This window comes from Salvelinus sp. IW2-2015, linkage group LG28, assembly GCF_002910315.2.
Source record: "Salvelinus sp. IW2-2015 linkage group LG28, ASM291031v2, whole genome shotgun sequence".
Lineage (NCBI taxonomy): Eukaryota > Metazoa > Chordata > Actinopteri > Salmoniformes > Salmonidae > Salvelinus > Salvelinus sp. IW2-2015.
The window spans coordinates 9312302-9331979 of NC_036868.1; the positions used below are offsets into that span (position 1 = coordinate 9312302).

At 44.2% G+C, this 19678-nt stretch overlaps 2 protein-coding genes across 5 annotated transcripts in view; both read left to right on the forward strand.

The window, feature by feature from the left end:
* LOC111954280 (tyrosine-protein kinase Fyn) overlaps positions 1-19678 on the forward strand; it is a 72993-nt gene that overhangs the window by 30926 nt on the left and 22389 nt on the right. The window contains exon 1 of one of the 4 annotated variants that reach the window (XM_023973878.2): positions 5547-5636. The exons of the other annotated variants lie outside the window; for them this stretch is intronic. The gene's annotated coding sequence lies outside the window, so the exon portion shown is untranslated. Of the gene's footprint in view, positions 1-5546; positions 5637-19678 lie in introns of those variants that run through there. 4 annotated transcript variants of the gene reach the window in all.
* LOC111954145 (DNA polymerase zeta catalytic subunit) overlaps positions 10560-19678 on the forward strand; it is a 160210-nt gene continuing 151091 nt past the window's right edge. The window contains 1 exon segment of the mRNA XM_023973645.3: positions 10560-10721. The gene's annotated coding sequence lies outside the window, so the exon portion shown is untranslated.

The window sequence follows — 19678 nt, forward strand, 5'->3', positions numbered from 1 at the left end:
CTGTCGAGGGCCAGCAGGCGTCCTGAAGCCACCCAGTGTCCCTTGCGCACACACACATACACACACATACACGGCTCACACAATTATCCCTTTCTCTCAAGCCTAGTCATATGCTCCTGTATCATTTTCCCTCTATAGTTGACACTCCCCAGACCTGAAAAGCTCTCCTGGCCAGCAGCAAAATGGCTGATAGTACTCTGTGTGTCGAGGAATGTCAGTAACCTAGCAACGGGTCTGAAGTGACAGATCACTCTGTTGGTCTGTGATGGGCGGCTGTGCATCAGGGATAGCTGGCTATTACAGTGCTCTGCTGCTGCTGGGTTGGAGCTGGTGGAGGTGGTGGTGTTGGAGCTGGTGATGGTGATGGTAAGACTTAATGCTGCTATAGCCAGGCTATATCTGGGCCATTCATTCATCCTGATATGAAGTATGCATGTGATGTAGCAGGTCATAGACCATGGCTCACCAATAGCTGGCCCGTGGGTGATTTTACCCCCCTCTGGTTGTTGGACATAAAAATCACCAGGAAATCAGCTCAAAGTGATTGTAATTGAGAAAATCTGTTCCCAAGTATTCCCACGCATAAATACAGTGGCATATGTGATCGTATCCCAATGAAATCAAGGTTTAAAATTGTTCTGTTTTTGTTAAATATTATATCTGTTTGGGCTTCTTGCAGTCAATTTGCAATGTATAAATTATTTATAACTATGTTCCGGCCCCCTGAACATCCCCTCAGGAAAATAATATGTCCTCCTACATATGGAAGCAGTGAATGGAAGTAGTTAGTGCCTGTTTTCACTGTCTGACTGTGGGGTCTCTATTCTCTAACCATAGCGTTAAGCTAAAACTCTGCACTCTCGCCTATAGTCAAAACGTTATTCTCGGCAGCAGAGTAATTGGAAACTTTACACTTGGAAGCCCACATGATGGTTAACCGCATCCTGCTCAAGCAAACGTGTAAAGTTGTGATGCTGCTGTGAGATAGCCTTCACGCAGTTTGTGTTTCTGTGTTAACCACCAAGGTAGCTTGCTAGCTTATGGGAGGCAGAGTGTTGCACTTACCTTCAACAACATGTGCAGTAGTGATGGAAAGTTCAGCTCTTTTTTTACTGACTCAGATCTTTTCGACTTGTTCAGTCAAAATAACAATACTTTCGACTCATTTCGTTCATTTGAGTCAGTAATTCCCAGAGCACGCAGTACCCGATACCAGCAAACAATGAACTGAAAGGTTTTTAGCTAGAATGGATACAGCTTTTACTTTTCGTAGCAGGTTAGGAGAACTTATGCAGCAGGTTAGGATACATATGTTAAGGTTAGGAAAAGGGTTAAGGTTAGGGTAAGGTTTAGCTAAAATACAAATCAAGGGGCCTCCAGAGCTGGGCATAATAAAAGTAAATAAAACTAATAATCTTTTTCTTATATATACACTGAACAAAAATATAAATGCAACATGTAAAGAGTTGGTCCAATGTTTTAGGTGCTGAAATAACAGAACCCAGAAATGTTCCATACGCACAAAAAGCTTCTTTACCTCAAATGTTGTGCACACATTTGTTTACATCCCTGTTAGTGAGCAGTTTTCCTTTGCCAAGATAATCGATCCACCTGACAGGTGTGGCATATCAAGAACCTGATTAAACAGCATGATCATTACACAAGTGCTCCTTGTGCTGGGGATAATAAAGGGCCACTCTAAAATGTGCAATTTTGTCACACAACACAATGCCACAGATGTGTCAAGTTTTGTGGGAGTGTGCAATTGGAATGCTGACTGCAGGGATTTCCACAAGAACTTTTGCCAGATAATTGAATGTTAATTTCTCTACCATAAGCCGCCTCCAACATCGTTTCAAAAAATGTTGCAGTACATTCCACCTGCCTCACAACCGCAGACCACGTGTAACCACGCCAGCCCAGGACCTCCACATCCAGGTTCTTCACCTGTGGGATTGTCTGAGACCAGCCACCCGGACAGCTGATGAAACTGTGGGTTTGCACAAGCGAAGAATTTCTGCACAAACTGTTAGAAACCGTCTCAGAAAAGTTCATCTGCGTGCTCATCGTCATCACCAGGGTCTTGACCTGACTGCAGTTTGGCRTCGTAACCGACTTCATTGGGCAAATGCTCACCTTCGATGACCACTGGCAGGCTGGAGAAGTGTGCGCTTCACGGAATAATCCCAGTTTCATCTGTCCCAGTCAGCATGTATGGCGTCGTGTGGGCGCGCGGTTTGCTGATGTCAACGTTGTGACCAGAGTGGCCCATGGTGGCGGAGGGGTTATGGTATGGGCAGAAATAAGCTACGGACAACAAACACAATTGCATTTTATCGATGGCAATTTGAATGCACAGAGATACCGTGACGAGATCCTGAGGCCCATTGTTGTGCCATTCATACGCCTCCATCACCTCATGTTTCAGCTTCCTGGAAGCTCTCTCTATTGCACTACACACTGCCCTCTCCCACCTGAACAAGAAGACCACCTTCGTGAGAATGCTGTTCATTGACAACAGCTCAACACCATAGTGCCCTCCAAGCTCATCACTAAGCTCAGGACCCTTGGACTGAACAACTCCCTTGACAACTGGATCCTGGACTCAGGGGTGTGTGCTTAGTCCCGTCCTGTACTCCCTATTCACCCACGACTTCATGGCCGCACATGACTCCAACACCATCAAGGTTGTCGACGACATAACGGTGGTAGGCCTGATCACCGACGACGATGATGCAGCCTATAGGGAGGAGATCAGTGACCTGGCATTGTGATGCCAGGCCAACAACTCTCTCTCAACATCAGCAAGATGAAGGATCTGATCATGGATCACAGGAAACAGAGGGCCAAGCATGCCCCGATCCACATCGACGGGGCTGTAATGGAGTGGGTCGAGAGCTTCAAATTCCTTGGTGTCCACATCACTAAGGAATTAACATGGTCCACACACACCAACTTTGTCGTGAAGAAGACACGACAACACCTCTTCCCTCTCAGGAGGCTGAAAAGATTTGGTATGGGCCCTCAGATCCTCAAAAATGTCTAAAGCTGCACCATTGAGAGTCTCTTGACTGACTACATCACCTCTTGGTATGGCAACTGCCTGGCATCTGACTGCAAGACACTACAGAGCGTAGTTCGTACGGCCCAGTACATGGGGCTGAGCTCCCTGCCATCCAGGACTTCTATACCAGGCGGTGTCAGAGGAAGGCCCCAAAAATGACTCCAGCCACCCAAGTCATAGACTGTTCTCTCTGCTACCGCACGGCAAATGGTACCAATGCACCAAGTTTGGAACCAACAGGACCCTGAACCCCAAAGCCATAAGACCAAATAACCAAAAAGCTACCCGGACTATCTGCATTGACCATTTTTGCTCTAACTCTTATGACTCATCACATATGCTGCACATATGCTGCTGCTACTTATTATTATTATTATCTATGCTGTTGCCTACTCACTTTACACCAACATATACAGTGTGTACATATCTACCTCCATTACCTCGTACCCCTGCACATCGACTCGGTACTGGTGCCCCGTATATACAGTTGAAGTCGGAAGTTTACATGCACCTTAGCCAAATACATTTAAACTCAGTTTTCACAATTCCTGACATTTAATCCTAGGAAAAATTCCCTGTCTTAGGTCAGTTAGGATCACCACTTTATTTTAAGAATGTGAAATGTCAGAATAATAGTAGAGAATTATTTATTTCAGATTTTATTTCTTTCATCACATTCTCACTGGGTCAGAAGTTTACATACACTCAATTAGTATTTGGTAGCATTGCCTTTAAATTGTTTAACTTGAGTCAAACGTTTCAGGTAGCCTTCCACAAGCTTCCCACAATAAGTTGGGTGAATTTTGGCCCATTCCTCCTGACAGAGCTGGTGTAACTGAGTCAGGTTTGTAGGCCTCCTTGCTCGCACACGCTTTTTCAGTTCTGACCACAAATTTTCTATAGGATTGAGGTCAGGGCTTTGTGATGGCCACTCCAATATCTTGACTTTGTTGTCCTTAAGCCATTTTGTCACAACTTTTGAAGTATGCTTGGGGTCAGTGTCCATTTGGAAGACCCATTTGCGACCAACCTTTAACTTCCTGACTGATGTCTTGAGATGCTGCTTCAATATATCCACATAATTTTCCTACCTCATGATGCCATCTATTTTGAGAAGTACACCAGTCCGTCCTGCAGCAAAGCACTCCCGCAACATGATGCTGCCACCCCTGTGTTTCATGGTTGGGATGGTGTTCTTCGGCTTGCAAGCGTCCCCCTTTTTCCTCCGAACATAACGATGGTTGTTATGGCCAAACAGTTCTATTTTTGTTCCATCAGACCAGAGGACATTTCTCCAAAAAGTACAATCTTTGTCCCCATGTGCAGTTGCAAACCATAGTCTGGCCTTTTTATGGTGGTTTTGGAGCAGTGGCTTCTTCCTTGCTGAGCGGCCTTTCAGGTTATGTCGATATATGACTCGTTTTACTGTGGATATAGATACTTTTGTACCTGTTTCCTCCAGCATCTTCACAAGGTCCTTTGCCGTTGTTCTGGGATTGATTTGCACTTTTTGCACCAAAGTACGTTCATCTCTAGGAGACAGAACGCGTCTCCTTCCTGAGCGGTATGACGCCTGCGTGGTCCCATGGTGTTTATACTTGCATACTATTGTTTGTATAGATGAACATGGTACCTTCAGGCGTTTGGAAATTGCTCCCAAGGATGACCCAGACTTGTGGAGGTCTACAATTTGGCTGATTTATTTTGATTTTCCCATGATGTCAAGCAAAGAGGCACTGAGTTTGAAGGTAGGCCTTGAAATACATCCACATTGGAGGTACACCTCCAAAAGACTGAAATTATTTCAATTACCCTATCAGAAGCTTCTAAAGCCATGATGTCATTTTCTCGAATTTTCTAAGCTGTTTCAAGGAACAGTCAACTTAGTGTATATAAACTTCTGACCCATTGGAATTGTGATGCAGTGAAGTATAAGTGAAATAATCTGCCTGTAAACAATTTTTGGAAAAATGACTTGTGTCATGCACAAAGTAACCAACTTGTCCTAACCAACTTGCCAAAACTATAGTTTGTTAACAAGAAATGTGTGGAGTGGTTGAAAAACAAGTTTTAATGACTCCAACCTAAGTGTATGTACACTTCTGACTTCAAATGTATTTATACTCATTGTGTATTTATTCCTTCTATTATTATTATTATTATTTTTCTGCATTGGTGGGAAGGGCCTGTAAGCATTTCACTGTTAGTCTACATCTGTTGTTTACGAAGCATGTCAAAAATAAAATGTGATTTGATTTTAATTAAGCTGCAGCAATGCGATGCTTTCAGAGCGGGGCAGAGAAAAGAAAAAGGAAGAATGAAACAATTTTTTTTTACCTAAGTTAACGCATTTCTTTGCTAAAATGACACAGATACTGCTGATAATAGTGCCATCGTTGTTGAGGCAGAGAACATGTATGTGTAGCCCATGGGCTACATATAGTAAAACAGAGGGGGTGCTGTTTCACTCACTCCAGTGAGATAGTTTCAGCCACTTGCAAATTGAAGGAAAGTTGACGGGTGCATAGTGCACTGTTCGGATGCTGGAATTATTTGGGATGAGCGTGCAAAGGTAACCTAGTTTTTTTGTTGATTTGTTTGACAATCTGATAAACATCATGACACCAGACTGGCTCCTGCCTGGGGCCTCCGAATCAATAAGTCCGACCCTGCTTATTGGAGCTGTCATTTGTGACTGAGACTTGTAAAAGCGTGCTCCAAACAATGTACATTTGTTGTTTGCTTGGCATACAAATACGATTATTTCTTGGTACATTTGAAACTAGGTCTAGTTGTGGCTGCAACCGGACTAGATTGTGAACGACTCTTGATGGAATGCCTACAATATCGTTCCCGTACTGCAGAAACGATTCGTTTTCAAGTTCGAGTTTGTTGAGCAGAGGCTGTGTATGTTTTGGTTCTACAAAGCTGTGTCCATCATAACGTTCAAYAATTAATTCATTGCATTCATTCTTGCACCATGCGATCAATTATCAGTTCTGAACATGTATTTTTATTCTTTATGCTTCTTGCAGCATGATCTATTTTGCCTGAAAATATGACAGACAGTTTTTGGTTGGAGCACGTTTCCGGAGTCACCGGTGGAGCGCGTATTAATCCTGCTGAAGAATTCATTGCGGACAGCTGGTAAAACAAACAACTAAAATGAACGATTCACTCAGAAAAATGAATCATGACTCCCGAGTCAGTAAAAAGAGTCATTCAAAAAGAACGAGTCGCTTCCTTCTGCCTGACACACAAAAGCACAAGATCTTTACTTCCTTATTCCTAAAAAATCAGTTGAAGCTGGAGGATTTTCCCTTTCTTAATGCCATGCCCAATGCTAAATTCCTTTTCATTTCAGACCTCTAATATTAGGCCTCCATTTTGTGGTCCTCTGTAGCTCATTTGGTAAAGCATGGCGCTTGCCAGGATTGTGGGTTCGTTTCCCAGGACCACCCATACGTTAAATGTATGCACACATGACTGTAAGTTGCTTTGGATAAAAGCATCTGCTAAATGGCATTTATTATTATATTATTTTAGTTCAGACTTAAGTTTAGACATAGTTTAGGTTTCTGCTACTGTGAGAAAAGAAAGGAAATCACATCTGTGCAGTATACTAAAATAACAGGAGCAGTAGATTTGCATAAGCTGTCTCTGTCCAGTAACCTCACTGTCTTTGTGTGTTGTTCAGSCCACCATGCAGTCAAATAAGATGTATCAACAATGTGCCTGCTTGACCTTGAGTCCCCAGCCTTTTGTCTGATTGTGCTGAAAACAGAGGAACTGGGCAAATTGCAACAATGTTTCTTAACGATGCTTTACTTCCTTGAGTGTACTAACCAGAGGTGGGACCAAGTCATTGTTTTACAAGTCACAAGTCTCAAGTCTTAGCACTCAAGTCTCAAGTCAAGACCATCAAATCAAGTCTCAAGTCTTTAACTTTGAGTTTCGAGTCCTAAACAAGTCATAATGTGCTCTTCACCAAATGTAATACCATTTCATATTTTTAACAAGAGTAATAGTTAGTAAATTACATTTACGCAAATCATGAATGCTTTTAAAAATATCTATATATTTATTACTTTCCAAATAAACGTTATATTTCCATGGAAATACATGGGTAGCCATGAGAAAGACCCCCCCTCCCACCCCCCACCCAATAGTGATCGACTATCGAGGATCGCTATGGGGCGCAATCGGGCAATGTAGGCTTGTACACAATCGCCCAACCTTGTTTTAGGAACATCAGGCAGGATTTAGGCTACCAACTGCCTAGCCAGTTGTAGCTCAATCTTGGGTGCAATGACTACGTTCCCGCACTGACTGACTGTGTGGAGGCTCATTGATTTAATGTTAGGCTAGCCTACATGATACACTAGTAAAGTAATAAAATATATAGCTGTCGGCTATATTAGCCACGACTTACCGTTCTTTGTGCAGCTTCAAATGTCGAACAAAGTCCGTCTGTAATTTCCTTCCCGCWTGTTTTGCAAGTTGCAATCCATTTTTGTTGATACAGCGTCGTCTTTATATCCGAAAATAATAATTTTGGGTATCATCTTTTCAAGGGCTCCATCTGAATTCACCCACCAACGTTCCTCTTCACTGCCACGCACAACTTTTTCTCAGCTGGCACAATTTGATTGGCTGCTGTCCGATTCAATCCGTTAAATGAAGAGTTGATGTGCTGCACACTTTTTTTAATAGGTCTCCCGGGTGGCGCAGTGGTCTAGGGCACTGCATCGCAGTGCTAGCTGCGCCACCAGAGTCTCTGGGTTCGCACCCAGGCTGGGCTGGGTTCGCGACCAGACTCTGTCGCAGCCGGCCGCAACCGGGAGATCCGTGGGGCGACGCACAATTGGCATAGCGTCGTCCGGGTTAGGGAGGGTTTGGCCGGTAGGGATATCCTTGTAAAAAAAATAATAATAAATGTAATAAAATAAAAATAAAATAATAAAAATAAATGTAATAAAATGTATGCACTCTACTGTAAGTCGCTCTGGATAAGAGCATCTGCTAAATGACTAAAATGTAAATGTAATAGCATAATTTTTTATATTTGGGCTTAGGGAGGGTATCAAGTCAGGTCGAGTCATAAGGCTCAAGTCCAAGTCAAGTCACGAGTCATTGGTGTTAAAGTAAAGGTCGAGTTGCAAGTCATCATATTTGTGACTCGAGTCTGACTGCACGCAATTAGTCTTTCAACCCTTGCAGGAGATGCTTGGAAGCCCCATAGTGTCATGACACGTGCCTGCACGCACATTTCACTCGCACATATGCTAGTGTCATCATTATTTTTTATATTTATATTACTAGGGCCTTGGCAACAGCTTGGATAGGTGGTATAATGCTGTTGATTTATAACGGGCCCTCCCCGGGGGAGCTAGAGGGTGGAGGTCAGAGGTCAGGGGTCATRTCACGGACACAGCTGCATTGTTAACACAAGTTCAGCTGGCAGCATACTTCTGGAGGGCTCCATGACATGGTTTCAAAATTACATGTTCCATTTAGGGGAAGATTGTATTTATGTCACTGTTTATTTTTTTTTATTCATCCTCTGCTTTTATGCTTGTCACTCGGCCAATCATTTACTCAGCCCTATGTTTTGAAACATCTCTTTGAAATGTAACACATGATAATTATCATGCAATGAGAAAAWAGCAGTGGAATAACTACAGTAATAGTGGATTGTGTTGTAAATTCATAATAACACAATGCTGGTACTTGATTCTTAGCCTGATTAAACACCAAGTAAYGGTTTCCACTGACTGCAGTCCCAGGGAGAGAAAGCAGGGAAGCCACATTGCTAATCCCTAACCAGAGCGTATTTGGCTGAGCTCATGCAGGCTAACAGCTAAGGGCTCAGGACGGCTGAAGCCTGGGGCWCAGTGGTTAGAACAGCAGCTCTCCCAGCCTGGCAGGCAGCTCCTCTCCTTTCCCTCTCTGCTCGTTGGGATAGTGCTAGTCAGGTCCCCTCAGTCCCTCCTCCAGCAGCACTCTGAATGTCACAACTGACACTGAATAACCCTGACACAATGGTGCCAGCCCAGGCCCCTCCCATTCACCGAGCGCAGCGCAGCCTTACCCGGGCTGCCCTGGCCTTTGACTGACAGGAGCAGGCAGGGCAGAGGACAGTGGCCTTCCTTGGGAGTTGGAGGAGGGAGGGAGGGAGGGGGGGAGGGGGGGGCTGGCTCAGTGTTTTGATCCTGGCTCAACCAGTGGAAAGAGACTAAGGAAGGAACGGGCGAGAGGGGAGAAGGGTTATCCCCAGTTTTGACAGCTCACAGTTTCATAATACCACCCAGAGAGGCAGCCTCCAATGCCCTAAAGCAACTTGTTGAAATGACTATAAACGGTGGGGGAAAAACACGCTCTATTCCGGGAGGGAACACATTAACGTCACACAACTTGACTGTCTCACTTATCCTCTGTAATTTATGGCTGTGGCAGAGAGAGGCAAGGCTACATAGGCTTATCTGCTCTTCTTATCTTCACCCCAGGAAGCAGAGTTAGACACTGAGGAGCTTATTGTGGGGGGGATAGAATGGCCCCTGCTTGTTTTTTAATTACGGAGCTTGGCGCATCCTCCAGCAGACCTGGTGGGCACGAGTTGGGAAAAAGAGTCATGGAACAAGATAATCCAGCCCAGATACACACACCGACTCCTATTCCCTTTGAAAGACCTGATATGTGTGCTCAAGGCTGCTAAATGCTTGTTTGGATTTAAAGGAGAAATATGTTTTGTATTGAGTATTGGCCTTAAAGAGACTCTGAACAGTGGATTGGTTAGTCTGTGTGTTGCTGATCAAGGTAACAGCAGGATAAGCCTTCTTATTAGGCCTAATCAGTTTCATATCTCACAAGATTCCTGATGGAAATGGGAGCTTCCATGCTGTTTTCCTTTCATTCTGAGTAAGCCATGGAGTGGGCGGGAGGGGAGATGAGGGGTCAGATAGGGATGTAGGGGGCAAGATGGTGGGGGGTGGGTTGAGGGGACTGTAGTGCTGAGTGATTAGTGGTTTTTGAAGTTGGTTCGGTTTTGGTTCGATTATTAAAAAAGAATCACAGTTTTTGATTTCAGTTTAGATGATTTGGGTTGAATGCTGTAAGAACACAGAATAAAACAATTGATAAAAATCCAATGATGGTAGTGAGTTCCCATTACATCACTTACAGTATTAACCATAATTTATTCACATGACTTTACTGTTGTGTATATTACATTACATGTTTTAGTTGATGACTTTATTATTTCATTCCAAGTCACCATCTCTATAGAGCTGCTGCCTATGCTGTCTGACAAAATCACTATTTTAGTAGTTCTTCAAAGTAAATAAGGCATACTTTTATGACTCCTGAATACCAACTATCAATCACTTAGATCATGTATTTTCAGGTAGAGATACCTCATGAAGCGACAGCTGCTCTCTATACCAAATCAAATGTATTTATAAAGCCCTTCTTAGATCAGCTGATATCTCAAAGTGTGGTCCCGTGTGGCTCAGTTGGTAGAGCATGGCGCTTGCAACGCCAGGGTTGTGGGTTCATTCCCCACGGGGGGACCAGGATGAATATGTATGAACTTTCCAATTTGTAAGTCGCTCTGGATAAGAGCGTCTGCTAAATGACTTAAATGTAAATGTAAATGTCTGTACAGAATCCCAGCCTAAAACCCCAAACAGCAAGCAATGCAGGTGTAGAAGCACGGTGGCTAGGAAAAACTCCCTAGAAAAGCTAGAACCTAGGAAGATACCTAGAGAGGAACCAGGCTCTGAGGGGTGGCCAGTCCTCTTCTGGCTGTGCCGGGTGGAGATTATAACAGAATCAAGATGACCAAGATGTTCAAATGTTCATAGATGACCAGCAGTGTCAAATAATAACAATCACAGTAGTTGTAGAGGGTGCAACAGGTCAGCACCTCAGGAGTAAATGTCAGTTGGCTTTTCATAGCCGATCATTCAGAGTATCTCTACCGCTCCTGCTGTCTCTAGAGAGTTGAAAACAGCAGGTCTGGGACAGGTAGCACATGGTGAACAGGTCAGGGTTCCATAACCGCAGGCATAACCGCAGGCAGAACAGTTGAAACTGCAGCAGCAGCACGGCCAGGTAGTCCTGAGGCATGGTCCTAGGGCTCAGGTCCTCCGAGAGAGAGAAAGAGAGAGAGAAAGAAAGAGAGAGAGAATTAGAGAGAGCATACTTAAATTCACACAGGACACCGGATAAGACAGGAGAAATACTCCAGATATAACAGACTGACCCTAGCCCCCCGACACATAAACTACTGCAGCATAAATATTGGAGGGGTCGGGAGGGGTCGGGAGACACTGTGGCCCCATCTGACGATACCCCCGGACAGGGCCAAACAGGCAGGATATAACCCCACCCACTTTGCCAAAGCACAGCCCCCACTCCACTAGAGGGATATCTTCAACCACCAACTTACCATCCTGAGACAAGGCTGAGTATAGCCCACAAAGATCTCCGCCACGGCATAACCCAAGGGGGGGCGCCAACCCAGACAGGAAGATCACGTCAGTGACTCAACCCACTCAAGTGACGCACCCCTCCTAGGGACGGCATGGAAGAGCACCAGTAAGCCAGTGACTCAGCCCCTGTAATAGGGTTAGAGGCAGAGAATCCCAGTGGAGAGAGGGGAACCGGCCAGGCGGAGACAGCAAGGGCGGTTCGTTGCTCCAGTKCCTTTCCGTTCACCTTCACACTCCTGGGCTGGAMTACACTCAATCATAGGACCTACTGAAGAGATGAGTCTTCAATAAAGACTTAAAGGTTGAGACCGAGTCTGCGTCTCTCACATGGGTAGGCAGACCATTCCATAAAAATGGAGCTCTATAGGAGAAAGCTCTGCCTCCAGCTGTTTGCTTATCACGATCGCCTCTTGAACTGAATATATGAAAATATATTAATTTGAAGATTGTACCTGTAACATCCCCAACGAAACAATTACAAAATAAGAAAACATTTGATCACAAAAAGAAATAGTAAGCCATGGAGAGGGAGAACATAAAATGGTATTTCCCTCACTTTTTGTGAAGGCTGCTCCTTAGAAAATGGGAGGCAGATTTCTCCTTTTGTGGGCTGCAGGAGAGGAAAGTGGGCTAGTCCGGCCAGCCAGCCCTCTCTTTGCGTTCTGCGACTCCTGGGAGGTTTCGGGGAGGTTTGGATCCCGCCTGCTCCTCCAGCAGTGGTATTGTGCCTGATTGTTTCCTCGGGGCCATGCCAGGTGACCCCTGTAACCCGGCGGCAGTGGGCCAGTCCGTCCTGAACAAGAGCTCTCTCTCCTCACAGAGACACAGCCAGATCAGTCAGACCCGGAAGCAGCACACCCCTGCACTCTCTCTCTCTGCCAGCTGATGATGAATAACATCACACCAGACCATCGCATGTGATGGAGGGAGAAGGAAAAGGAGGAGGAATCTGATGCGCCACACAGTCCGATTAGAATCCTAAATAATTACGAGGATCTCTGTCAGACTGTTAGTGCAGTGATTTGGATTCATTCCATGGCTCGCGTTGTAGCTGTTGTGATAATTGTGCTGCTAGCACTTACACATACACACACTGCTCACACAAACACACACACACACTCAGGAGAAAAGACCCCTCCTCTGCTTCCCTTTACTCAAACACACTGCTCACCCACACACAACTCTTTTGCTTCCCATTTTTCTCTCTGTCACACATACACGCACACAAACACACACACGCGCACACGCACACGCACACACCCACTGCTTTGAGGAAAATGAGCGGCCCACTGACCTTTCTCCCATCGCATTGTTTCTTGAGATCTCGCATGTGTTCATACTAAGAAGGGTGGTTTTAGTTTGCGTGTGTTGGGTGTTGTGTTTGTCTTCCTGTTCATGTTAAGTGTAGGTTGGTGATTGTGTGTGGAATGAAAGAGCCATAAGCCTCTGAGCGTTAACCTTGAATGGCGCAGACAGGCAGGCAGGCCTGCTCGTGATGCGGCTGGCTGTAAGCACACTGAGAGCACAGGGGCAAGGCCGTTCCCCGGCTGACTGAGTCTCTGCATGTGACGCCCAGCACTGATCATTATCCGGCTCCTTTTGTCAAGTGTTTGTCAAGAGCTGTGCTCCTCCTCCTCCTCCTCCTCCTCCTCCTCCCTCTCTCACACTTTGTTAACCTCCCTCTCTCTTTCTCTCTCCCCTTCTCTCTCCCTCTCTTGCTCTACCATATGTTTCTCTCTCTCATCTCTCTGTCTCTCTCCCTTTCTCTCTCTCAATTCAATTAAATTCAAAGGGCTTTATTGGCATGAGAAACATATGTTTACATTGCCAAAGCAAGTGAAATAGACAGGAAATTAACAAAGGAAATAAACAATAACAAATTAACAGTAAACATTACACTCACAAAAAATGTCGAAAGAATATAGACATTTCAAATGTTATATTATTTGCTAAGTACAGTGTTGTAACAATGTGCAAATAATTGTATGAAAGGGATAATAAATAAACAGATAAATATAGGTTGTATTTACAATGGTGTTTGTGCTCCACTGTTTGCCCTTTTCTTGTGGAAACAGGTCACACATCTTGCTGCTGTGGGGGCACACGGTGGTATTTCAASTAATAGATGTGGGAGTTTATCAATATTTGATTTGTTTTCAAATTCTTTGTGGGTCTGTGTAATCTGAGGGAAATATGTGTCTTTGATATGATCATACAGTTGGCAGGAGGTTAGGAAGTGCAGCTCAGTTTCCACCTCATTTTGTGGGCCATGAGCACATAGCGGCCTCTCTCAATAGCTAGGCTATGCTCACTGAGTCTGTACATAGTCATGGATTTTCTTCATTTTGTTCTGCTACTGTGTACTCTCTGTATAGGGCCAAATTATATTCCAGTTTGCGCCGTTTTTTTGTTGATTCTTTCCAATGTGTCAAGTACTGTAATTACCTTTTTTGTTTTGTCATGATTTGGTTGAATCTAATTGTGTTGCTGTCCTGGGGCTATTTGGGGTCTGTATTTGTGAGCAGAGTCACCGTACCAGCTGGCCAAGGGACTCCTCTCCAGTTTCATCTCTCTGTATGTGAGGGCTTTGCTATGGAAGGTTTGAGAATCTCTTATTTTTAGGTGGTTGTAGAATTGAATTGCTCTTTTCTGGATTTTGATCATTAGTGGGAATTTTCCTAATTCTGCTCTGCATGCATTATTTGGGTTTTTACGTTGTACACAGAGGATGTTTTTGCAGAATTCTTCATGCAGAGTCTCAACTTGGTGTTTTTCCCATTTTGTGCATTCTTGGTTGGTGAGCAGACCTCACAACCATAAAGGGCAGTGGGTTCTATAACTGATTCAAGTATTTTAAGCCAGATCCTAATTGGAATGTCAAATACTGTATATATATTGAAGAGGGTGGGGCTCAAGCTGCATCCCTGTCTCACCCTCCCGGCCCTGAGGAAGAAATCGGTGTATTTTGCCACAGACTAGTACATGTTCCTGGGTCTGGAAATTATTGTTCTCCCCCTCTAGGATGGAGAAGCTGTCTTCATTAAAGTATGGGGATTCTAGTGGGGAGGATATAGGTAGCACACAGGAGGACATCTTTCTCTGTTGAGAGCATTTCCTTATTTAGGCTTGGACCATTGGGTGTGAGCAGAGCATGCTGTGCATCTGGTGCATCTGGTGCATGCTTCTTAGGTCACAGGATGGGGCTTGGGTAGGTGTATTAGTGGGCTTCTCTATTCATCTGTCCCTCTCTTAGACAGGCATTGTCCTCCTCCCCTTCGTCTCCTCTTGCCCCACTTAATCATCTTCTATCTCATTATCTCTGTAGACCTGATGCTCTCTCTCTCTCTGTCTGGAAGTTTATTTTAACATTCACTCTGATGAAGGGCATGACACAGAGGCAGAGTAATATTTTACACGCACAGAGCTGAAGTGAGAGAACAAAACCAAACGTCTTGATCCTTTGTCTGGCTCTGCAGTGGCGAGAGAGAGACATGACTGGCTGCATGGGCCACGTCATTGACCTGGCTTGACTTTGCGACACACATTAATGACTAGGTCATTGAGATGAGCTCACCCAAATATCTACAGACCCACAAATATACATAGGAGTGTACAAAACATTAAGAACACTGCTCTTTCCATGACATAGACTGACCAGGTGAATCCAGGTGAAAGCTCTTGATCCCTTATTGATGTCACCTGAATCAGTGTAGATGATGGGGGTGAGACAGGTTAATTCTTATGGCTGGGATCCCGTTAACGGGATCGATATGACAACAGCCAGTGAAAGTGCAGGGCGCCAAATTCAACAAACAGAAATCTCATAATTAAAATTCCTCAGACATACAAGTATTTTACACCTTTTAAAGATAAACTTGTTGTTTATCCCACCACAGTGTCCGATTTCAAAAGCTTTACGACGAAAGCACAACATATCATTACCTATTCACAGAAAAACACAGCCATTTTTCCAGAAAAGAGAGGAGTCACAAAAAGCAGAAATAGAGATAAAATTAATCACTAACCTTTGATGATCTTCATCAGATGACACTCATATGACTTCATGTTACACAATACATGTATGTTTTGTTCGATAAAGTTCACATTTATATCCAAAAATCTCAGTTTACATTGGCGCGTTATCTTCAGTAATGTTTTGCCTCCAAAACATCTGGTGATTTTGCAGAGAGCCACATCAATTTACAGAAATACTCATAATAAACATTGATAAAAGATACAAGTATTGTACATGGAACTTTAGATAAACCTCTCCTTAATGCAACCGCTGTGTCAGATTTCCCCAAAAAATTTACGGAAAAAGCACACAATGCTATAATCTGAGTACAGCGCTCAGAGCCCAGACAAGCCATGAAGATATCCGCCATGTTGTGGAGTCAACAGATGTCAGAATAGCATTATAAATATTCACTTACCTTTGATGATCTTCATCAGAATGCACTCCCAGCAATCCCAGTTCCACAATAAATGTTTGATTTGTTCCATAAAGTCCATCATTTATGTCCAAATACCTCCTTTTTGTTTGCGCGTTCAGTACACAATCCAAACTCACGACGCGCAAGCAGGTCCATGCAAAAGTTCAGATGAAAAGTCATATTACAGTTCATAGAAACATGTCAAACGAAGTATAGAATCAATCTTTAGGATGTTTTTAACATAAATCTTCAATAATGTTCCAATCGGAGAATTCCTTTGTCTTCAGAAATGCAATGGAACGCAAGCTAACTCTCTCACGTAAACACGCCTGGTCAGCTCATGGCACTCTGCCAGACCCATGACTCAAAGAGCCCTCATTCCCCCCTCCTTCACAGTAGAAGCATCAAACAAGGTTCTAAAGACTGTTGACATCTAGTGGAAGCCTTACGAAGTGCAATATGACCAATATCCCACTGTATATTCGATAGGCGATGAGTTGAAAACCTACAAACCTCAGATTTCCCACTTCCTGGTTGGATTTTTTCTCAGGTTTTTGCCTGCTATATGAGTTCTGTTATTCGGCCAGCAGCATACCACCCTGCATACCACTGCTGGCTTGCTTCTGAAGCTAAGCAGGGTTGGTCCTGGTCAGTCCCTGGATGGGAGACCAGATGCTGCTGGAAGTGGTGTTGGAGGGCCAGTAGGAGGCACTCTTTCCTCTGGTCTAAAAAATATCCCAATGCCCCAGGGCAGTGATTGGGGACACTGCCCTGTGTAGGGTGCCGTCTTTCGGGATGGGACGTTAAACGGGTGTCCTGACTCTCTGAGGTCATTAAAGATCCCATGGCACTTATCGTAAGAGTAGGGGTGTTAACCCCGGTGTCCTGGCTAAATTCCCAATCTGGCCCTCAAACCATCATGGTCACCTAATAATCCCCAGTTTACAATTGGCTCATTCATCCCCCTCCTCTCCCCTGTAACTATTCCCCAGGTCGTTGCTGCAAATGAGAACGTGTTCTCAGTCAACTTACCTGGTAAAATAACGGTAAAAAAATAAAATAAAAWAAATAAATACTCACAGACATCATTCAAACCATTTTCTATCCAAATCTACTAATAATATGCATATATTAGCAACTGGGCCTGAGTAGCAGGCAGTTTACTCTGGGCACCTTATTCATCCCAACCTACTCAATACTGCCCCCAGCCACAAGAAGTTAAAGAAGGATTTTAAGCCTTAAGACAATTGAGATATGGATTGTGTATGTGTGCCGTTCTGAGGGTGAATCGTCAAGACAAAATATTTAAGTGCCTTTGAACAGAGTATGATAGTAGGTGCCAGGCACACCGGTTTGTGTGAAGTACTGCAACTCTGCTGGGTTTTTCATGCTCAACAGTTTCCTGGGTTTATCAAGAATGATCCACCACCCAAAGAACATCCAGCCAACTTCACACAACTGTGGGAAGCATTGGAGTCAACACAGCCCATCATCCCTGTGGAACGCTTTCGACACCTTGTAGAGTCCTTGCCCCAGCGAATTGAGGCTGTTCTGAGTGCAGAAGGGGGCTGCAACGAAATATTAGGAAGGTATTCTTAATGTTTTGTACACTTAGTGTATGTCCTGTATAAGCAGCCATTTTGTTTCCCTCTCCTCCTCCCTACTCTCTGCTCAGAGATGATGGCTTCCTGTAAAGCCTGAGGTGTTCTGTCCAGACAGAGGGTGTCCCAAAATTGTCCAGATCATCCGTGTAAAGAGTGGTGATAAAAGAATCTCCCTCCCCAGGGCATAACGTGACAGTGTAGCCCCCCCCCCCCCCTACTAGTGATTCACCCCTCCCCAACTCATCACCCCCTATGAAATATACATGCCTCCATCCAGGGCGTTTCGTTCCTCTGCAGCTCTCTTGCAGCTAGCCCGACACCGACTCTGAGGCATGCCAACTTGAGTTTCCACAACCGCTCCATTAAATTTGACATGGACCTGTGGATAGATCTGCTTTTATCCCCTATCCCTCTCCCTCTTTGTTGAAGAGGGATTGCAGAACATATGGTAGAAGTTGACACCTTTTAACTTGATTTTAATCAATGTCGTATTCCTTCTGCTTATATTTAATTTAAAGCAGCCTTAGATCTTTCAAAGTTTTAGATCTTTGGCTTTCAATTAATATCTTAATGAATTTGGTCCATATAGATCCTATATGAAATGGCTTTACTTTAACTAGCTTCTGGTCAGTTCTGCTTTATAATGGTTTTCCATGGAAGGACCATTGATCTGATTGGTTGAGCCAATCTGATGAGAAGAAGAAGTGATAAAGGATGTGGGTTCTATAAGATAACACTGTGCTGATGGCTATCAGTTGGTTTCTATATGAAACACTGTGCTGATGGCTATCAGTTGGTTTCTATATATGTAACACACTGTGCTGATGGCTATCAGTTGGTCTTCTATATGAAACACTGTGTGATGGCTATTCTAGTTGGTTTCTATATGAAACACTGTGCTGATGGCTATCAGTTGGTTTCTATATGAAACACTGTGCTGATGGCTATCAGTTGGTTTCAGGCTGTTATTCTGCAGCAGAGGAAGGGGAGGAGAGAAGGAGTAAACAGCAATACAAGCGCCTACGGCTAGCAGGTGTTTTCTGAACAGAAGGGAAGAGGGCAAAGAAAGAGATGAAAGAGGTTGGGTTCAAACTAAGGGAGCAGTGATGCTGAGCTCAGTCCCTAGCCTGTGTTGAGGGGTCCGCAGTGAGCAGGATTCGTACTGGGCTGAGGCTCTGTTGTGGCTGTATGTTTGTCTCCTGCTGTGAGGGCTGTCTCATAGCTGCTTACTGAACGGTAGAATAACAACACTGAGTGGTCTTGCAGTACTCTGTGATAGGGTTGTAGCTGACCACACACTGCTGTGTGTGTGTATGTATGTGTATGTGTGTGTGTGTGTGTGGCGTGCTTGCCATTCTCAACATCTCCAGTCATCTACACAGCAACAACCTGTTCCATTTGGCTCCTTTGGAATCACCTATAGTACTGTGCTGTTATCAGAGGCAGCTTTGACTGTATTCAGTTAACAACATCCTGCTTCCACAGATTACTCTGACATTTACCACAACAAGCCAAGCCCTCTGACCGGATAACAGAGATCAATACAAATGTCGATGTCCAGAAGCCAATCCAATCTTTCTCTGCTGCCCAGCGGCTATGTTATGAGATAGATTATCAAGCAACTTTGAGCATTTTAAGTGATGCTACAAGTTGAAGACGATTAGAGATGCTGTGGAACCCACCACTGACCGTTGCAGTTATCTGATTCTTGGCTCTCTTCCTGTCCAGGGCTTGTTGTGGTGGATTACAGTGGTAGCCCACTGAGTCATTGTAGCATTCGCGCGTCGTTTTGTGGAGCCAGGGATTCGTTGGTTGCCAGGCCACGGTCAGAAGCCAAATACTAGCCACTGTCTGATATGTTATTTATTATATGAGACTGGATGATGTCACAGAGATTCCTTTTTATCTGATCACTGTGACTGTGTGGATTTAGCCTTAATCTACAACTTTAAACCAATATATGTATTGTTCAGTTGTTTAAACTTTAATGGATTGGGAATCCTGATTTTCTTTTCTCTCTCTCTCTCTCTCTCTCTCTCTCTCTCTCTCTCTCTCTCTCTCTCTCTCTCTCTCTCTCTCTCTCTC